The 22,132-nt window shown below is 50.6% G+C and overlaps 1 long non-coding RNA gene across 1 annotated transcript; it reads right to left on the reverse strand.

Moving 5' to 3' along the window:
• Positions 1 to 7,480: 7,480 nt before the first annotated feature.
• On the reverse strand, positions 7,481 to 18,455 carry LOC140843646 (uncharacterized). Its single transcript, XR_012121605.1, has 4 exons — positions 18,147 to 18,455; positions 17,454 to 17,577; positions 13,864 to 14,036; positions 7,481 to 9,637 (listed from the first exon to the last, which is right to left on the reverse strand). It is a non-coding gene; the product is annotated as an uncharacterized lncRNA (long non-coding RNA).
• Positions 18,456 to 22,132: the final 3,677 nt, after the last annotated feature.

The raw sequence follows: 22,132 nt of genomic DNA on the forward strand, positions 1-22,132 counted from the left end.
AGGGAGGGCAAATGTGATGAGGTAGGGCTGAGGGGGTGAAATCAGGAAGGGCCTAGTAGGTCCAGCTTTCTCTGGAAGGAACATTGAAGGTAAGCCTTCAAATATCTAGAGGGTGAGGAGATGTTCCTGACAGCTCCCAAGGTTGGGTCTAGGAGCTGTTCGAACCTGTGCAGTCTACAGACTGAATAGCATCAGGGTGTATCTGAAGGTTGCCCCATACATGGTAGACCAAATGATGGGCTCATTCTGGAGTTGTATGATGTGGTGGCCCTGTGGCATCTGGGGTCCTGAAGTTTGGGTGTGACTGAATGGGTGCTCATCTCTGTGTGTCAGCCAGTGTGTGTGAGGCTGTGATTCAGCCAGTGCGTATGTGTGTCTGAGTGAGTGTCACTGTGACTGGAAGATTCCCCATCTGCTTAGGGGCTATTTTTAGAGGTGTTAGCCTATAGACATGGTCCCTACCCCCACCCCATTCTATGCACACCTGCTCAGGTGAGAACACCTGGAGGTGATTCCACATCTGGGTTTGTACCTGGCTGAAGGGGTGTCTCTGGGCATCAGGCCAAGCAGGTGTTGGCTTCTCTGGGAACCTGGCCTGGGGAGGAGACAGGGAATGGGGCAGTGAGGAGGAGAGGCTGGGATGGGAGTAGATGGGACTTCACACCCTTGTGGGGCTTCAGAGAATGACTGGGGGGGAGATGTCCAGTGGCTATCCACGCATTTCTGTCTTTCTATTTGTCTGTACATTCCTGTGTCTTTCAGTCCATCTGCTAGTCTGCCCATTTGTCCATTCACTGGCTACCTGCCCACCCCTGGTCCTCCCATCCATGAGCCTGCCCCCTCAGGTGCATCATTCGTGAGTCTGCTGATGCAGGCTATGATCATAAGTCTCACCCTGACCTTTGCTAGCTCCCAGGGTCATACCACACCCTCTTCAGTCCTGGTACTCAGGCTACTCCGTCCACTTATACTTCATTCTGCAGGTGACATGAGGTCTTAGAATAGACATGGCACTCCCTTGCCAGTTGTGGAATCAAAGATGCAGAGATGCTCCTTCCTACCCCTCTTAAGTCTCTCACAGAACAAGCCTCCTCTCCTCCAAGGAGTCCTCCCTAACCACCCTGCTCTGCTCTTGTGTCCTCGGGCCTCACTCTGTGGCAGCTGTGTGCAGGCTGTGGGAAGAAGCCCAGCTGAAGCCTTGTGGGAGCAGAGCCAGGTAAGCCGTCCTAGGTGGGGAGGGGGCTCTTAAAACAAGGTGCACTCTCAGAGTGGGGGCAAGGAGGGGAGGACCATGGGGCAGGTCACAAGCTCCCCTCCAAGGGTCTTCCCAGATGTGGCTTGCCCCACCCAGAACTCCAGCACAGCACTGGGGCTCCCCCAGGGAAGCTTTCCCCATAGAAAATAGGGATTGCCACACCCTCCCAAACAGGGGCTCAAAGGCTCTGCTTCCTTGGGACCCCATCCCTCATGTCCTCAGCCTAGCTTGGACTCTGGATGTGGGGGATTGGCCAGGCCAGAGGACAGGGCTGGTCTCTCAGAACTAGAACACCAGGGTGAGGATGGGAGCGAGCGATTGCTTATAGAATGTGTGTGTGTGTGTGTGTGTGTGTGTGTGTGTGTGTGTACGTGCGTTCATTTTTAGAGCAAACATTTCCTGAGCATCTGGTATGTGCTAGGTATTGTTACAGGCACTGAAGAAACAGTAGCAGACAAAGCCAATGGGTTGCAACCCCCAGGAGGCTGGCATTCTAGCAGGGACCTCAGGTGCTGCTGCTGTGTCAGCATGTGTGTGCAAGTGTGTGAGTGTCAGGAAGGAGGGTGGGGACAGGGTCAGGCCTAAGCAAGGATGTGTGCATGCAAACTTCAATGTGTGTCTGTGGGGGTATATGTGGGTCCCTGGGGTTTGTGCTGGGCAGTTGGTGTGTGTCTGTGCAGGCCTAGAGCTGGTGTGTACATGCATATCAGCCAGTTTGGGAGGCTTTGTGGCAGCCACACCTGGCTGACTCCCAGGCTGTAAGGCTCTATTTTTAGAAGTGCAAGCCTGTAGATTCCCCCACATACCTGCTTAGGTGCCCAGCCTCTGGGGAGGGCCCAGCTGGCCTCCTGGGGGGAGTGAACCTGTCTCAGCCAGCACCATAGGCTCTCTGCCATGCAGGCCCACGCTGAGCAGCCCCTGGCCTCTAGTTAAGCAGGGTGGGCTGTGCCTGGGGCCCATGATGATGCATGATTGATGGGGAATCCAAGCTCCCACACCTGCAGCCCCACCTTCTATCTCCCAGTAATACACCACCTCCCTTTGCAGGAGGTCCATCTCTAGAACTTTCTAGGATGCTGCTGGTCCACCGTGCCCAGCCTGGTTACCCTGAGGGGTGGACCAGGCCAGGCAGGAGGTGGGAGAAGAAGAGGTAAGTGGGTTAAGGACAATCTACTCTCTTACCGCATAGGTGGACCCCTCCATCATCCCCTCCTTCCAAGGGGCTTCCTTCCTGGCTGCAGGTAGACCATCCAGAGAGGCAGAAGAAGCTGGGTGCCTGTGTGTCACTGTCCCCTGCCTCTGATCCATCCTCCTTCTCTTCCCTTTGTATCCTGTTGGCCTTATCTTCCTTCCCCTCATCACCTTTCTAAGAGTTAACAATAATGTGCCCTGAGCTCCAGTATACAGCAGGCACAGTGCAAAGTATTTCATATATTATCTCAGTTAACCATCACAATGACCCTGTGAGGTTGCTGCTGTCATCCCACTTTACAGGAAGAAAGCCAAGGCTCAGAAGGATCCGAATCACCCAGAGAGGAGGACGCAGGGTAGGGGCTCAAGCCCAGGCTCAACATGTCCTTAGTTACACTTTGTCTTTGGGCTCACTCTCCGCATTCTCCAGGACATGGTCTTGTCTCAGTAGGGCCTCAGCTGTGGCCCAGGAGACCCCCACTGGGCTGTGGATGGGGGCACAGAAGGAGGAGAGAATGGCAGACACATTTGGGATCCAGGTAGTGGCCATGGAAGATGGTGCAGGGGGAGCCAGCCATCTCCCATGCTGAGGCTCCTCATCCTGCTACAGAACCTTCAATGGCTCCTACAGGCATTTACCAGGACAAGCTCAAAGTCCTTTCTGGCTAGCATGCAGACTCTCTGGCACTATCACCATCTCCTCCTCCCTGATGACACCCTCTCAAGCAGGTGAACATTTGCTCCTGTGCTGCTGACACTGGCCTCTGAGATGTTGCTTTCCCTCCAGTGGAGCTAGAGGGTAAGGATAAAAAGGCCATGCCCAGGGCCAAGCGCCTTCTGACTGCGTTTCATTTAATCTGCATAATGTTCCTACAAGCTAGGTTTTCCTGTGTTTGTACAAATGAGGAAACTGAGCTGGGAGGAGGGCAGCAGTTTATTCAAGGCCACACAGCTGATGAAGAGCACCAGTGGGATTCAAAACTACTTGTCTGACTCCACAGTGCCATTCAATTCAATTGGATTTAATAGATCTTTGTTGACTGCAACAGTGCCAAATCCTAGGCCTGCAAGTGGGGATTGAGGCAGCTTGGGGAGGGGTGCACACATACGGCACGCATGCAGGCACGCACACACGTGCCACTTCCATGGGTCCTCTCTTCCCTTTGCCCTCTCAGTTTCAGATGGGGAGGGAAGGCAGACAAGGAGGAGGGGAGGTGCTGAATTGCTCACTTTGCAGCCTTAAAACCTTCATACTTGTGACTTAGACCCCCAGATGGTCCCTTTTAAGGAATGGGCTCTATTTCCCTTTAAAAGATGACGATAGTAGGAAAGAGAAAAACACATTTTGTTCTGATGTCTCAAGATGTCACTTGGGGACAGTTTGTCTCTTTTCCTCCCTATCTCTGTCCTGCCATTCCCCCACTCCACGCCAGGCTGGTCCTGAGACCACAGATAGCATCATCAGCTCCACCCTACCCTTCCCCACACTGGTCCACTTTTGGGCTTCCCAACATCCTGTGTCCAGGGCTAAGTTGCTAGGCTGGGAGATTGTGGGGGGCATGGCGGTGAGGGGTGGGGCTACAGCAGACAGGTTTCTTCTCTGTGACAATCAGGGGGTTAGGAGAGAAGCCAGGGGTTCTTGGCTAGCCCAAGCCTCAGATCCGGTCGCCTTTATTGTCTCTGACTCGAGCTGACAAGTTCAGCTTGTTCTTGTAGCATCAGCTCCGAGAGGACAGAGATTTGTCCATCTGGTTCAGAAGCTCACAAGCTTTCAAAATAAAAACCACCACTGGCCCCTGATACATTTACTTTCGGAGGCTCCATCCAAATCCCACGGAACCTACTAAAAGGCGCTCTGGTCCCATGTTGAACGTCATTTTGTGGTAGATTTCAAAAAAGAGTTTTCAGATAATTATGATTGTGAAATTATCTAATTATAGTTAAGGCATTTAATTTAAAATTGACTTTAATTTATTGAAAGGCATCATATATACTTGGGAATTCTTTGGAATGAGGACATCTCAACCAGCAAATTGTTTTCCAGTATCATGGAATAGTCATGAATTCCAAGTTTTCCAGTAAATAAACTTCCCATAAGATTATGTTCGGCTCACACATTAAACTACATCATTTTAGTTTCAGCTCTCTAGTCTTTTCAAAATAATTTGGAGCCTTGAACATTTCATTGGTCCCAGACACTCTGCCTTTGTGACTGAAAGAGTGAACAGCCTGGCACACAGTGATTCCTCAAATACTGTTGATGAGAGGTAAGAAAATGAAATACAATGGTTTGGAAACATGAGAACAATGCTAACATCCCTTGTAATAAAGACTGCAAATTAAAATGAGATACTATTTTTATCGTTCAGATTGGCAAAGATCAAAGAGTGGCTCTTGGTACGATTTAGTGCAATTTTTTGGAGGGCTATTTGTAATATTTATGAAAGTGCAAACTGCACGTTCCCTTTGTTCCATACTTCAAGGAATCTAGGTTCCTACAAAAATACAACAATGCTTGGAAAAAGACTTTCATGGCCATGAAAACTGGAAATAGACTAGAAGTTGAAGAACAGAAGGCTGACATACAAATGGTGCGACATCCCCGCTGGAATAGTACATAGTCATGGAAGAATGGTGCATGTGTTGGAACAAATAGTGTTAAATGAAAAAAAAATCAAAATGCAGAACAATGTGTAATGCATTTTTTCTTTTGTGATAAAAGGCAAATAATATATGGGTACATACATGTATTTATATTTATGAATTAGGAAGTGCCTAGAAATAATTTGAAGGAGACTTAAACACTGGGCCGAATGGTTGTCTCTGAGAGGGAAACTGGGAGGACTGAGGGAGAATTGCTTTTCACTTTTGCTGTATTTAATTTTTTAAACCAGCAGTACATATCTCTGTTTTCACTCAAAACAATATAGTTATAACAAACAGATAAATGCCTGTGGAATAAAAGAAATAGAGCAAATAAATGAATGAATGCATGAATTCTAGGTGCCACATGGAGGAAGGAATTACTAGGCAGCCTGGAGTCCAAGGGGCTCCTGCCACTCAGTGAAAGAGACCCACAGAAAAAAGCAGAAAGTCCAACAGTTTGACTGTGGGAGTGAGGGAGGGAAGGAGTCTGGAGGCTTTCTCCAGGAGGGCCTGAAGGATGGAGAAGGCTGGGCAGAGGGAAAGGAGTGGTGGGGGAAGGTTTGTGGGGCTTTGTCCTGGGAGGGCTGTTTCTCTGCCAATGTCCCTACCCTGGGCTCCTCTCGAGAGTATACATCTATTTCAAGCCTGGAAAGTCCCAGCCCCTAGCATGATGCCTAGCATATAATCTGTGGCAGTAAATAGTGGTTGACTGAATGCATGGAATCAGTCACTGGGTAATCCAGGCTACAATCTTAGTCACTCCTGTCCCTTCCCCAAACACCTCCCCACCACCCAACAACAACAAAGGACTCCTCAGGGCTTTGGTACAGTGTGCAAGCTACCCACTGCACAACTCCAGGCAGTGCCATGTTCATAGACTGGCATGCGGGTGATGGCACCTGAAGTTGTAGGACATGGTGTATCTGTGAAATACTGTTTTTCTTCTTCCAAGCTCAGGGGAACCAAAACCACATTGAGAGTAAGATGGGGAGGGAAGGGGAAGCTCCATTCAGTCGCTGCAGGCTTCTCCCACCCTCTTCCCCTCCAATTCCTAAGGCCTCTTCCTTCCTTTGTTCCTCTCTAATTTGGGCTTGAGGTGACTTAGCCAAATCTGGCCAATTACTCTGTCCCTTGACAGGACAGTCTGGAAATTGCTGTATGATCTTGGACACATCCCAGGACCTCAATGGGACTTGGTTTCCCCAGCTAAGAAAAGAGTAAATGTGTAGGGAGCAATTCTTGATGACTCTCCTTGGCTTGCAGGAACCTCATGAGGATGAAAGTTTGAAGGAAGCATCCTTATGGGGTATGGCATTCTCAGAGGGGACAAGTCCCACATCCCGTCCAGTTCTGCCCTCTCCGTGCCTCCAGGCCCTGACTTAGCTTGGGGGCAACATCCTGGAATGGGAGGAGCCTATGTGGGGAGCAGGAGCCCTACCAAGTCCTGACCCTGACGCTTTCCTGATCAGTAGCACTGTGTCCTGATCAGTCAGCTCAGTGAGTGTCAAATGCTAGCCTGAGTCGGTCACAGCTTGTTCGTTTTCTCTTTAATTTCTGTAAGTTTTGCTTTATTCTTTCTTATTACAAACAGCACATATTTATGAAATGTACCATATTTAGCACATATTTAGGTAATGTACCAAAAGAAACCAACCCTTACTGGGAATCGTGGCTAACTTTGTTTTGGTATCTTTCAATTCTGATATAATTTTGAATTTACAAAAAAGTTGCTGGTATAGTACAGATCTGGGATACCTGTTATTCGGATTTATCAGCTGTTTACTTGTCCCTTTTTTCTTTATTTCTCTTTCTCTCTTTGGACATGTGTGTACCTGTGGAGTGTGAATGTGTATGTACAATTTCTTCCCAAACTTTGAGAAAAGTTGCAGACATCGTGCCCTTTTACTTCTAAATGCTTCAGGGTGTATTTCCTAAGAACAAGGACATTCTCTTAAATGTAAGACTTATACAAGCCCTGCAATGACCAAAATCAGGAAACTTAGCATTAACAATATTATCTAGTCCACAGTGCATGTTCAAAGTTAACTGTGTCACGAACTTTTCATAGGTTTCCAGCGAAAGTAGAAAACTCCAGACGAGTTTTTCTTAAGGCTAATATATATTTAGCTTAAAAATTGTGCTTAATTCTAAAATCAAACTTCCCCTGTCCTTTCATTTTTATTGGTGTTGAAGATGTCCCCTCTTCTATGAAACAACAGTGAGAATATAAAATGGTTTGTTATCTCCTTTTGATATTTGTACTCGGAAAATAAAAAGCGGGCAATCCTATCGTAGTCCTTAAACTTCTTTGCGAGGACCCCAAGATGGTACCCCCCCCCGACCCCCCACCCCCCCGCAGAGGGCCAGTGTTCTCTGATTCCAGATGAGTCAGATCACGGGAGACTTCCTGAAGCCCCTCTGACAGCCCAGCTGCTCCTAATGCTCCGAGTGGGATGAGATAGGCAGCCACAGACCCTGGCCCTCCGAATATTCTCTCCACAGCACAGTGCACTTTTATCTTTTCTCTGGCACTCCAGCATCTCTTTGGTGCATCCCTATTTTTTGAGTCTCATGGGGAGGCAGAGTCCTTCTGCCACTCTAGAAACCAGACCTCACTTTCCCAGCCTCCTTTGCAGCTGCACTACAGGCATGTGATCTGGATCAGCCAATCAAACACACCCACCCATGAACTCTGAATCTGAACAGGTGATACAAGGAAGCAGAGATGGGATGCATCTGGGAGAATCGGAGCGGCAGTGGCAGGAAACTTTTCAGAGGCGGTGGAACTCCAGGGCCAACTGTATTGTTGCCCTCCCTCGGCTGGCCCTGGGGTGTGGTTTGGGGGTATTCCGGCCGTGGTGCAGTCCCCCCTGTTTTATGAGCCTGGCTCTTCAGCCGGCCCAGGAGTCTGTGCGCTTTGCTTGCAACCAAGAATCCCGACCAGTAAGTACAGAGAAGTCAGTATCATGGGAGTGAAGAAGAGCTGCAGCCTGGAGTGTAGACACTGGGACCTGGTGAGCAGAGACTCTCCGGGGTGAGCAGCTACAGAGGAACCTGGTTTTCTTATTTTGGAATGTGGATGGGATACCCTGTCTAGGTGCTTGGTGGGGTAGCCCAGACAGGAAGCACTGTGGGTGAGGGGTAGGAGGGGTGCAAGAGGAGAGGGCCTGGAGACTAAGGATGGCCCTGGGGGAAGAAAGATGAGCTCAAGGAAGGATGGAGGGGGTGTCTGTGTAGGAAGAGACAGCCAAACTGGGTCACATGGTTCCATCTGCCCCAGATATTTCTCTTTATTTTACTTTTCTGTATGTCAGGCAGTTTATTGGTTAATAAAATAGTCTAGAAATGGATACTGTTGTCCTCATTTTATGTATAAAGAAAGAGTGGTGCAGAGAGATGAAGTAACTTGTTCAAGATTAGAAAAACAGAAAGGGGCAGGGCCAAAATTCAAACCTTGGTCTGTCTGACTTCAACAACGATGCTCTTAAGAACCTGAACAGATGCCCAGATTAGGGATCAACTGCATCAATCCCTGAGTTTTTATATGCTTCCAGTGAGAACTTTAAGTAAAATATATTTCCTGTTAGTACTTTGTGAGGCAATTTAGTTGAGTAATAAAATCTGGGGCCTGGCTCTCTTTGTATACCTATCCTCCCCTCTTCCCCCACCTGTAAAAAAGCCAGGTCTAAACAGATGAGCTACAGCACACTCGGTTGCCCTTCTCCCTGCCCTCCCTTCCCCTCAATACTTGCTGAGCCCAGGTCTGTTCCAGGAGTTTGTTCTTCTTCTGGGCTCAGGGTTAGTACTGAGGCCATAATAGTGGCAAGTTTCCCCCTTGTGTGGGATAGATTCAGGCATTAGATATGGCCCAATTCTGGCCAATGAGTAGTGAGGGACAGTGTCCTGGAGGCTTCTTCAAAAAATTTCCTTGATCTTAAAATGGGGCACAAGGATGAAATGTTTCCTGTTTTTTGTTTTTCATTGTCCTTTTATTGACAGTGTTGTGTAACAGTGTGATGTCTGGTGGTGGCAGCCATCTTGTGACCATGAGGCAAGCTAGCCAAGGACAAGGCAACTTGCTGAGCAAGGCAGAGGGGAAGGAAAAGAGGAAATAACCTGGGTCCTTAATGATTATGTTTAACTGCAGGATTAACCTCTGCTGAAGCTACTCTTCCTCTGGACTTTTTGTTCTGTGAGATAATACACATTCCTTATTGTCTAAGCCAACTGAATAGAAGTTCTCTATTTTTGGCCACCACAAACATCTTTATTGATGCATAAGCCATGGGATCAAAAGAATAAACACCCAACATACTAATGTGATATGCTAATAGCTGACAGCAGGGACATTAGCCTTTGGTTAAATGAGGAAGACCTGATTCCTTGACCAAGGGAGGCCCTAAGCATTCCTTTCTCTACTGGTTCATAGGGGAAAGAGCAAGTTAGCTCGGGGCTCTGCACTCTGCATCTTGTCCAGGCATGTGGGAGGGATCCTATCAGAGGAGAGGTCCACGCCTTGCCAGCCAAACTTCTGACTCCTATTTCCTGTAGGGTCAGCAGAGGAAAGCAGCTTTATTTACTGAATCAGGATGGAAAACAGATGTCCAAACACCCTGCTGGGTCCAGGCTCACCCTGGACAGAGGCTGGGACTGTTCTCAGCCCTGACCTGCCCACTAACCTCCTGTTCCCCACATTGAGTCCAGATGTGTCTTTCAAGCTCTAATAATAATTTTGATTTGTTGCGGCTAAGTAACCTCTGCCCTCAGCTCAACCCTAACTTACCAGCTCTCCAAAGTGAAGAATAAGAGTTATTTTATGAAATATTTATAAGGAAGCCCAGGTGGGGCCGAGAGGAATGTGGACTTGAGAAGCAGATCAATTTGGGTTCAACCACAGCCTGGTACCATACCAGCCATGTGACCTCAAACATTGTATCAGTCATCAGCTGCTGTGTAACAGGCACCACAAAACTCAGTGGCTCAAAACAGTAACTGTTTATTTGCTCACCATTCTAAACTTTGGGCAGGGCTTGGTGGGACAGCTCATTTGTTCTCCACAGTGTTGTGTTTTGTAAGTGAAGCCAGATGGGACAATGGAGCATGTGCATGAGCAGAGGAGAGATGTACAATATGTGTGTCCCCCCTGTACTCGCTTCTCTATCCCTATATAGATCCTTTTTCTTTCATTCCTTCCTTACTCATCAGCAAGCTGAAGGTAGAGAGTGTTGGTAGAATGTGACTATCAAGAAGTCACTAAGAATCTGGAGGATGTCACTTTATAGAAGCAAATATGTGTTATTCATTGTTACAATAAAGGAATTGGTAGATGTGCCCAAGCCAAACAGGGGCTGGATGCAGGGTCAGTGGCCTAGAAAGAGTGCTGAAGTTTTGTTTGAAAATGCAGAGTAATGCTGACCTTAATGGTTTAGATATAGATTCTTTGGTCATTGAGCACATCTAGGTGAACCAGTTTGATGTGCCACCAAGCCTACAGGGCTTAAAGTTGGATGAACCCCTACATCAGTTCCCCTGCCTCACTGAGCTGACCCTCACTGAAAATGAGCAGGTTGTTCCTAAACCAGAAGAGGAAGCTGCACAGAAGAAAATGACATCAGTGAAGAAACAAAAACTTATGGCCTGGAATAAATTCAACCTAAAATAAATGCAAATAAAAATGAAAGCAGAAAAAAAAAGAAAAGAAAGTTGAGTTAGTTTTATGCAGGGTTTCCACTGTTATGGTAAGAATGAAATGCGTAAGCATGTATGAGCTACAGAATATGAATTGCATACTTTTGATGATTCGACATATGAGTTAAATGCTCTTAAATTTGCATTGAAAACTGGCATTGAATAATGTTAGATTGAACAGTAAAATTTATGCTAATATTTACAAATCTTAATTTTTTCTTGGACCAACATTCAAATAAAAATCACCATGATGCCTTGAGAAAGACTATGGAAGAAAGGACAGCTTTATACTTTAGTACCTCTAAGAACATTTTGTTTCTTGTTTTTTGAACAAGGAGGCCCACATTTTCATTTTCTTTGGACTCTGCAAATTATGTAGCTGACCCAGGGGCCAGATCTCTCAAGGCCTAGGCCAAAACTGACATAGTATCACTTTTGCCTCATTCTGTTGGTCCAGGCGAGTCACAAGGCCAGCCCAGAGTCAAGGGTTGGGGGAAGCAAGGGGAGGCAAATAGACTCCAGGTCTTTAAGGGAGTATTTGATTACAGAGATGGGAGGATTGTTGGTGGCCATTTTTGGGACAATATACAACAAGAGGTCATAACCTTCCTGATCCTCAGGTGTCTCATTTGTATAATGGGAATAATTTTATCTACTTCCCAGGGTTGTTTGAGAATAAAGGAGTATTGTTCTCCTTTATTGGCCACCATGGAGGTGGCTCATTCAGGGTTGATCCCTCCCCTTTTAAATCTTGCTTTATAAATGCTTACCTATTTGCTCTCTTATTTCATTCATTCAATATCTATTGGGTCCCATGCCGCAGGTACTGTTCTAGAAGCTGGGGATCATAGCAGGGAACAAAATAGACCAAAGTCCCTGCCCCTGTGGAGTTTGTACATTTTGATAAGAGAGACAAAAATGTGATCAAGTATGTGGCATTTTGGGTGGTAAAGGATGCCAAGAAGAAAAAAGCAGGAGAGGGGCCTAGAGAGTGCAGTGGCAGGAGCTAGTGTCCTCAGGAAGGCTTCTGTGAGAGGATGTCCTTTGAGTAAATAGCCATGAGGATGTCCCAGGCAGAGGGAAGAGCCAGCACAGAAGCCCTGAGAGGGGACATCTAGGGTGTTTGCAGAAAAGTGAGGGGCCCAGGATGGCTGGATTTGAGATCGAGGGGAAAGATAAGGGAAGGGTGGGGCAACTCCCTGTAGGACCTGGTATGGATGAGATGAAAACACAGTGGCAGGTTCAGAGGAGAGGGACGGGGGCCGCATTGTGGAGCAGACTGTAGCGGGGAGACCAGCGGGGTGGCCTGGCCAGGGTGGTTGCAGGGATGCAGAAGTGGCCAGATCCTGAACAGGTTCTGGAGGTGGAACAGACAGGATTTACCTGTTAACTCACAGGTAAATTGTAAACAACAAATTGTAAATCAATTTGGCATGGAAATTACAACAAATTGTAAATCAATTTGGCATGGAAAGCAGGTGTTAGCAAATTCTCATTTTATAAAAGAGAAAAATCAAACCTTGCAGAGGCTGAGTGACTTGCAAAATGTCATGTAATTGCTGAGTGGTGTCCCTTGACAGGCAGAAAGACTGGGGGTCTGTCTGAGGCTGACTAGTAACAGGCTGTGTGGTCTGCATGTGGGTGCGTCTCTGACGGGCCTTCCTCTGGGTCGTCTTATTTGTTATCCCATCTCCATTTGTCTGCCACCACCACCTTCCATCTTCCATTCTTCTTGTGCTTTGCAGACACATTTCTGTCTTCTCCCAGGCGTTTCCAAGGAGCCTATGTGCTTCTGGGGCCCAGGGGACCAGTCCATGCCTATGAGACTGTGGGAGTACGTGTGTGACCCTTGTCCTGTCGGCTTGCCTTCTGTGAGTGTGAATGTCCTTATGTGAGTGTATGTGGGTCTGCGTGTGACTGTGGCTGTGTGTGAGGTGTACCTGGTTGTGAGAATGTGCATGAGTGGGCGCTTGAGAGACTGAGTGTGTGTAAATTTGTGGGTAGTCCTCTCTCCCCTGGACGCATTCAGGTTTGCTCCGTCCTGAAAGGCCTGGGTCAAGTCTGCCTCCTCCCTTTTCTAGTTCCTGACCTCACACTGTCCCATCAGTGGGAACCAGCCCCTCATTAGCCCCCAGTCCTTTGGCTGTGTCTGGCTGGTTTAGGGAATGCGCATGCCCACAGGCTGTGGGGCAGGGCAGGCCAGCATGCACACCTCCACCCCTGGTTGCTGTCTGCTTGGTCTCCTGAGGTCTGTGGGCACCCCCTCATCCCCTGTGGGTTGCTTTAATGGGGCAGAGGCAGTGACTTCAGAGGGTCTGCAGGCTGGTCTGGTCGCCTCCAGCAGGCAGAGACAGGTGAGGCAGGTGGGTGCACCCCCAGGTTCCCTTCCCCACGTGGGTGGCCAGCTGACCCTTCAGGCAGCAGGACGGAACACACCGCACTCTCTCAGTGAGCACCCAGGGGCTGGCTTGCTGGAGTCCTGGGACCCTAGAGACTTGCCCCACTTAGAGAGGCCTGTGTGCCTCAGGCCTGGCCAGTCCCCTCCTTCTCTTCCTCCTCCTTCTCTTCCTACCCCAGGCCTAGGGCCTCCTCCATGAGCTCAGGCATCAGAGCAGTGCGGGCCCCCTCTGGTCTCTACCCCTTTTCGCTCTCTGCCCCCTTCTTCTCCTGACAGCCCTTTGGCCTCTCCTACAGGTATTGGAGGGTCCTTTTTCTTTAACCCATTGGAAAGCAGGCCTTTGCTTTCAGCAAGGTGAGCAGATGCCAGGGGGTGTGGGGGCCACTTCAGTCCATCCGCCAGGCCAACCTGCCCTTCCCTCAGTCCTGACCTGGCATGCTCCTGCCTTGGGGCCTTTGTTCTAGCAGTTTCCTCTGTCTGGAGTGTTCTTCCCCAAACCCTGTTTGGCTCCTCCCTTTCCAAGTGTTTGTTGAAATGCTACCTTATCAGTGGGGCCTGTTTGGACCTCTGGGTTTACTGCTGCAGCCCGTGTGCATGCCCACCCCTCGCATACCTGCTTGCCCACCCAGCTCTCTTCACCTCCCCACCCTGCTCTGTCTCCTCTTTTCCTCATAGCGCCCATCACCTGCTCAGATACTCTGAAAGGTATTTGTTCTTCCTGTTGTGTGTCTCCAACAAAAACGTTGGCCCCACAAGGGCAGGCATCTTTGTTTTGTTCCCTGATGTTTCCCAAGCGTCTGAGCTGTGTGGGGCCGGTTCAGTTGCTCAGCAGGTGTTTACTGGTTGTAGGGATTAGTGCTGAAAGAAGAGAGAACCTGAGGAAGAACTGCCCTCGGAGGGGCTGGACCACTGGGCCTGTGGTCAGAGGGCCTGGGCCCTGTGCCTCCCCTTGGAGGGCTCCTGGCGGCAGGGGCTGCACCCCCTTGCTGGCCCTACACACGCATGTTGGCGTACACTTGCGCACCCTGCACCATGGCCCCGCCACCCACCCGGCCCCTGTGCACGCTCTGCTGACGTGGCTGTGGTTTACAAGCTCCAGAGGTGCAGATTAGAGTCAGTGTGTCCTGTTCTCTGTGGCTGTGGCAGGTGGGGGTTGGGGACAGGATCCGCTGCAAGCAGGCACATCGCAGAGGCCCCTTCTCCTCTTCACACATGCACACCCATGTACACACAGACAGATGGAGAGCCAGTCAGCCAGGCTGACTGCTTGTAGGCCTCAGCACAGGAACTGGGCACCCATCTGTACCAGGCTGTGCTGTGGAGGGGGACAGCGGAAGCAGCTCGGGGCTCCCTCCCTGAGCCTGAGCCTCCTCCTCAAGGGCTTCCTGCCACCTGGCATGGTGGCCAGTTCTTTCCTTTGAGGGTAGTATTGTCCTCTTTTGCCTTCTCCCATCATACCCACATCCCTGTAGATGGGGTCCTACAGCCTGAGGTGGGGTAGAGCTTGTCTGCCCTTGTGGTCCCTCGTGTACTCACTGGCTGGCTGCCTGGCTGGCTGGTTCCTGCCACAGCTTCCCAGGTGTCTGCCACCTCCAGTCCCAAGCCTCTGGCCCAGAGCTTTCTCTACTCTGGGAATCCCTGCTTTGAGGGCAGTGTGGCCTCCGGAACTGGGCCTCTTGGGTTGAATGTTGGCTCGGCATGACCTTAGGAAAGTCACTTAACTTCTCTGTGCCCAGTTTCCTCCCTGGCAGAACTGTTGCAAGAATTAAATAGGTTCATATATGCAAAGTGTTTAGCACAGCACCTGCTGTGCAGGAAAGTTGTCAGTAAATGTTCACTGTCACTATTATTGTTTCCTGCCTCAGAACCAGGAGGAGCCTGAGAAAAGGCCTCAGTTAGGGCTTGTAGCCCAGCTCCGGCCTCCCAGCCTGAGCCAGCAGCTTCCAGGCCACCTCCGGGGATCCTAATGCAGGAGGCAGGCTGGAGGAGGGAGACTCACACCTTGGCTGGAAGCCATCTGTGGGCCAGAAATCCCTCAAAGCCCCTCTCCCTGCCTTCTCCTACAGGAAGAATGCCTGTCCACTGTGCTGCCCGAGTGCCCATAGTCCCTGCTTCCTGGAGCCTCAGTTTCCTCAAGTATGAAAGGGGGTAAAAACTATCGCATTGTAGGATTAAAGTCACATGAAGTTGTGGATGGAAAGTGCCTGGCTGTGGCAGCCAGTTGGGGCTGACTATGGTCATTGCCCACCCCGCAGGCCCAGCAGGTCCTGCTTGCTGTCCTAGGGCTCCCCATGGGGCCCAGGAGCACAGACTTGGGAGAGGCCTACTGACCAGGGGGCGCCCGAAGGGACTTGCCACCTCCCTGCCTTGGGCTTTGGGAGTTGAGAAGGGAGCAGGAAGACTGGACCTTGGGGGTGGGCTGGGGTGCTCGCCCAGAGCAGCCTGAATGAAGGAGGAAGGAAGAGGATGAGCTGAGCACAGAGGAAGTGGAGAGCTGGGCCATGCTGTGACAGTTCAAGGACCTGCACCACAGTTCTCCACCCCACCCTCATTGCTGACATCAGTGGGGAGTGCATGACCCTGGCCTGCCCCTGCTGCAGTCCCCCAACTTCCCCATTCCCCTGCCCTGGATGTGTGAGGCAGGGTCCCAGCCTGGGGACTCCCTGGGCTATTGTCTGCACATCTGGGCAACCAGCAGAGCTTTGAGTCTCTAGGTGAGATCGCCCTCTCCAGCTGGTTTAATGAAAGGCAACTAGTAACAGTACCTCTTTACCCCAGCCCATTGCCTTGCCTCTCCCAGTGTGGCCCTAGGTATCTATTAAGTACCTGTTACATACCAGGTGGTTCCATATCCACAAACTCATTTAATCCTTCACAATACCCTGAGGGAGGCATTTTGCAGATCAGGAAGCCAGCTCAGAGAAGCTAAGTGACCTGCCTGAGGTCACACAGCTTGTAGGCGCCCTGAGTTGGCCTTCTAACCCAGGCTCTTGCCATGAAGTTCCTCATGCCTGTGGGTGAATGAATTTGTGTTGGAGGAACCCTCAGAGAGCCAGTGAACCTAGGCCTCTTATTTGTCAAGGAGGAAATGGACACCCAGCACTGGGAAGTGAGTGCCCCAGGCCATGCCACATGCCACATGCTCCTGGCAGACCCAGGCAGGATTAGAGAACTTTCTTTTGGCATTGGATGCCTGGCAGGAGGGCTCTGCTGGGAAGGCTCCTTCCTTCACTCCTGCATGTCGCCACTCGGAAGCCACCCTGTCAGAGAGAAGCCTTTGTGGACAGTCTTAGCTGAAGTAAGGCATATCATCTGCCACTTCTTGGCCTGCCCTTATTTTTCTTCATGGCACTCACTGTCACTTGCAGTTTTATGTATCAAATTATTTATTTATTGTTCTCCCCTCCACCCCACCAACTAGATTGTGAATTTCATGATCTCAGGAAGGGTCTATCTTATTTCCTTGCCTAGAATAGTACCTGGCACAAACTCAATTTTTGGTGGAAAGAATGAATGAAAGAAAGGAGTCAGGTGGGAAAGGATGAAGTTTATCCTAATAGGGGAAAGTTGCTGTCAAGGAAAACTTATTAAGGGCAAGCTAAATAAATATTTCTAGATGGAGAAGGAGAGAGAGAAGTCATTTAGAAAAGGAAAGGAGCAGGACCTCTATGTACAGCCATGAGGTCTGGCCCATAGACTAAAGTGAATGGTGCTCCCTCTAGTTGTATAGTTCTCAACCTGAACAACTGTACATGGCACCCCTGAGGATGGAGAAGAACACAACAGTTTTGGTCCCTTCAGCAGGCCTGAGGGAGAGAGTGAGTGGTGAGTGGAGGCAGCTCTATAGGTGCCTGTAGCAGGAGGAACAAGCTGTACCTCCACCAGAGCGCCACATGGTTGTGGTTAGCAGTTTGCCATCCAGTGGCGTTGTCTCCACAGACAGTGTCTAACCAGGGGGAGCAACTGTTCTGCTGTTAGCAATCTCCAGTACCTGGAGCGCCCAGCAGTAGACAGGTGGGGAGATCACCCTGACACACCCCACAAACCCACACCCCAAACACTGTGGACGCAGATAATCACAACAGCAGGGAGGGAGGGCTGTTTCCTGGGCCAGCTGTGAGACCTGGAGGCGAAGGACACTGTGTTCTGAGGTCTCTATGCTGAGCAGAGGACTGGATGAGGAACCTGCCTGGGCCCCTTCTTCCTCCCCAGCCCCACAGGCTAGGCACAACAACAATCACCCTGTGACTGTGGGGCCCCTCTTCGATGAGTCACCTTGCCCACAGCGAGCCTTGCTGGGTGATGTTATCAGTTCCTTGGCTTGCTTGATTCCTTGGTTGACATCACCACCACCTCCGTCTTCTCCTTCTCGGCACTGCAGCCCGCAGCCTGGTACATCCTGGAAGGGAAGGTGGTACAGGTCTCCTGCCAGAAACTATCAGGGCAGGTAAACTGGGACCCTCAGTTGCTTGGCCTTTAGCCTCCAGGCCCTGGGCCTAGTTTCTTGCTTTGCTGCATAGGGGCCTCGGTTTATCTCCTAAGCAATGCTGTCAAGTCAGGGCCTGAGACCCACTTCCCCACTCCTCCTGCACACTTATTCTCCCTCTCCTAGTTCAGATGTGGGCCAAGCTGCTTGCCCTTCTGTGAGTCCAGCTGTATTCTTGGAGAGCAGCCCCCAGGTCCAGTCGTCTGCTGGCTCAGACATTTGTTCCTAGAGTCCTCCTTGTGTAGGCCTAGCTGCCTCCAAGCCTTTGTGAGGGCCCTTTGGAGTCACAGGCTTTTCCAAGCTCAGGCTGGGCTGCTGTGCTGGCCTTCTGCCCACCTCCATCCAGCCACTCTGCCCCAGGACCTTGCTCCCTCAAGGCTCCCAATTCCTTCCTGTGCTTCCGCCCCCTTGGGCAGCCTCCTGGGAGCCTAAGCCAGCCCTTGCCCTCTGTAGGCAGGCGTTCCCTCTTACCTCCGCCTTACCTGTCAGCCTTCTCAATGCTGCCCTGTGATCAGTGGCATATGAAAATTGCCAGGGGGTCAGTAGATGATGACAGGGCTGACTAGATACACATGCTGTTTTATTTCAGCCTCACCCTGGTCTCCTCCTCTGCAGACCAGTGGGATGAGAAGGGAAGGCTTTAGCTCTGCTCCCCCGCACTGTCCTACTCTGCCACCTCCCCACCATGTGAGAGGGACAGCAGAGCAGGTGAGGCTGATCTCAGCCTCAGAGGCCGGCTCTCAGTCCATGATGAGAGGCTGCCCAAGCTTGACAGGTCCAAGAGGCAGGCAATAGGGGAAGTGGGTGGGGTTGGGCAGAGAGAGGGGCCAACCCTTTGAGCCCCAGCAGCACCCTCTGTGGTCCCAGGAGGCAGCTCCTCAAATGTCACCACCTGTGCCAGGGAAGCAGGGGGGTGGGGGGAGGAGGGGGAGATTTCTCAACCCCAGTTGCTTCTACTCTAGTTATTTGATCAAAATGAATTGTTCTTAGAAGGAAAAAACAAACAAAAAACCCCCAAAAACCCACCCCTGAGGTCACTCCTATTATCCAGCAGCTGATGAGCAGATGTCAAGAGCAGAGAGCATACCTGAGCCCCAGCTAGTTCTCCCCACCACTGCAAGGAAGCCTGCAGAGTTCTGCCTGGCCCCTCTGCACCCGAACACAGGCAGCTGCCCGGTATCCAGGACGTTGTAGAATACTGTTCGAAGTAATGCTGGGCTCTGAGACAGCCATGGAGGAGCCAGCCTGGACTCAGACCCACGCACCCCAGTTTCACTGGGCCTCTGTTTCTCCATCTGTCAAATGGAGGAAGCCATTGAGGAACCAATGAGATAATAAATGTGAAGATGCTTAGCAGTGTTCACTAACCAGCCAAGGGGCTGGTAGAGAGGCCAAAGGGGAATCAGGGAGATTTTCAGAGAGGAGGCCACACCTCAATGATTTAAGGACATCAAATCAGTCGACTACATCTTTTCTTGAATCATTTAGGTCCCCTTTATTCCTGAATTGAGTTATTAATGCTGTCAATGATGTGCACACAGTGAGAATGATGGGCACCATTGCTGAACTCAGCCTGTGGTCTGCTCAGACCCTTAGATCATTTTTCAAATTCGAGAACACAGAGTCCTTGGTTTAATCTAGTGGGTGTTCTGCTGTAGTACTTCCCTCCTTGGCCACAGACCCAGCTCAAGTTCTAGTCAGCCCTGACTGGTTTCCTCATTTGGAGAGTATAGCCTGTTTTTTTCTGTAGTGTGAGCCCTTATCCCCCCTTGTCCCTAAACCCAAAGCTCACTGCACTTACCCAGCCCACACATACCTCAAATTCATTTATCCCAGGCTGAACTTTCTTTCTCTCACCAGTGCCTTCTTCCACTTGGGTGCTAGATCTTACTTAGTTCATAGTAAGATTCCCCATCATTGAAGCCAGAGGCTGAGTCATCCTTAACCACTGCTTTCTGTCCACCACATCTGACTCACCATCTCATCTAGTGGAGTCTAACACTTTGGTATCTTGAATCTTCATCATCTCTTCCCCATATCTCCACTCCCCGGTTTTTGTAATAGTGTAGATCCTCATTTCTTTCCTTAAGAACAGCCAGCAGAACCAATTAGACCTCCTGGGCTGTCCTTCACGCAGCTGCAGGGTGTTCTCTACTGATGCGATGCCACTCTCCCTTCCTGGTGGCTCCTGTCTGCCTCTCTGGCCTTCTGTCTTCGCGCTGCAGGCCATGGACATGCTGGGAATGGCTTGGCTGCAACTGCTTCCTCGTTTGCTCAGGCTGCTGGGATGTCAGCCTAGAGAGTACCCTTCTCCTCCAGGAGGCCTCCTGGACTGGAGATATATATACATACATACATATATATATATCCCTTGATGCTTAGCTCTACTCTGACTATTCCACACTGAGCATGCACCGCCCTGTGGTGCTTCCCCAGCTATAGACTCAGACCTGACCCTGGCCATAGATGGGGCCTTTATCTTTTCTCTCCACCACTCAGAAAGGCCTCGCAGCTTGCCCCAGCCGTGCGGGAGGGCTACGCTGCACTGGCACACTAGAGCACCCGTCTTCGGGCTCCAAAGCCGGGACACTGTCCTTCTAGGCTTTGCATCTGTGTCACTCAGTCTCCTTGTCTGCAACACGGGCATAATAATTCCTTCTCCTCCTCCTCCTCCTCGTCCAGAGGAGGGAGCAGAACAGAGTTAGCCGGGAAAGCTGTGAGGTCGTGGAGTCCCTGCTGTGCACTAGGCAGGCGAGCCCCACGGGGCTTGGGAACATAACAGGATATAACTGGAGGTGAGGGAGGCCAGTTGGGTTTCCACCCTTCCAACCGCCCAGGCCGTGTGCCTGGATCCACAGCGCCCCCTGCTGGCGAGCTTCCCCAGAAGCTCCCTGTGGGCAGCACCAGCCCGACTCTTTGCACTTCCCTAAGGTACCACTCAGGCTGGGGTGGCGGAGCAGCACTTTTGTCTGAGAAGAGACTTTCACAGGCCAAGGAATTCGCCATTCTCTGGTCCTGAACCCTCTGAAATCTCTTCTGGAGAGAAAGGTCTGCTCCCAGCCCAGCAGCTACCTGGTGATGAGGGTTACCTCCTGCTACCTGCCCCCACCCATGGCAGACCCTAAGGAATCAGGGCCCTCACCACCAGTGGCAGGCCTTGCAGCCCTCCGGGGCCCAGGTCAGTTCTCCTCCTCAGCAGCAGCTTCATCATCTCGGAATTTCCTTAGGCTGATTCTGTGTTGGGTGCTGTGGAATCAGGGAGAAACAAGTCCCTAACGGACCCCCCAGGAGTTCAGACACGCCACCACTACCCCCAGTTCTCCACTCTCCATCCATCCCTCACACCTTTCCTGCTCTGGGCTCAGGGCCGCTCTGCAGGCAGGCAGCCAGCCTCCAGATTAAAATCCTGCCAGTGGTGGCCACTCTCCTGCCCCCTCCCTGTGCTCTGCTCACCGTGTTTGAGACTTTTACCTCAAACTGCACCCTTCCTGGACTGCCTATATAAGGCTCAGAGCACATTCCTCCTTCTCCAGGAAGCCACCTGGGATAGATCCCAGCTTCAGTGATTTTTCTGACTTCAGGCTTTTTACAGGATCTCCTGGCACACACTGCTTTGTCCTGGGGACATTTATTATCCTATCTGTCTCATAGGAGCTCCAGGCCTCAGGAGGGAATGTCACCTCCTTACCCATATACCTTTCAAGATACAGGGGACAGTCCATAAATGCTCCTTGAAATCCATTTAAGTCAGTGGTTCTCATTTGGGAATGATTTGGTCATGTCTGGAGATGATTTTGGTTGCCATAAGTGGGAGAGGTGCTCCTGGCATCTAGTGGGCAGAGGCCAGGGATGCTGCTAAAATCCTACATGCACAGAACAGCCCCCAACACAGAAATGTCCAGCCTAAAATGTCTGTGATGTTGAGGCTGAGAAACCCTGATTTAAATGAATCTACAGATTGGGTATTAAGATAGTGGTCAAGGAGGGGGCACAGGCTCATGCAGAAGAAGACAGAAGAGGCATCTCAGAGCAGACACCAGCATCCCCTCCACATGGCCTTTACACTCCTGTACCTCCCACACCCGCCTCTGGGCCAGGGCATGTCTTGCCTAAGGGGCGGCTGGCCTGAGCGAGAGGAGGAGCCCGCACCTGTCTAGAGAGTCTTTGGACTAATGGGCTCTGTATGGGGAACTCTTGGGAACTGGGATGTCTTGGCCTCAGTTTAGTCATCTGTAAAAGGGGAGGGGCATTCCCTTCCAGTTCTAAGGGTCAAAGGCCCTAAACTGTGCCTTTTGGATGTGCACAGGTATTTTCCCTTCTGCCAGTGGGCCGGAGCCCTCCTAAAGGGCTGAGTCGGGGGAGTACCAGCTACCAGCCCCTTAAACAGATGTGGGGGTTATTGTGGCTCCAATTGCCCTCCCAGGAAACAGCTGGAAGAACAGGAATGCTTTGATAGGCTTCATCAAAG

Source organism: Manis javanica, chromosome 1, assembly GCF_040802235.1.
Source record: "Manis javanica isolate MJ-LG chromosome 1, MJ_LKY, whole genome shotgun sequence".
NCBI classification, from domain to species: domain Eukaryota; kingdom Metazoa; phylum Chordata; class Mammalia; order Pholidota; family Manidae; genus Manis; species Manis javanica.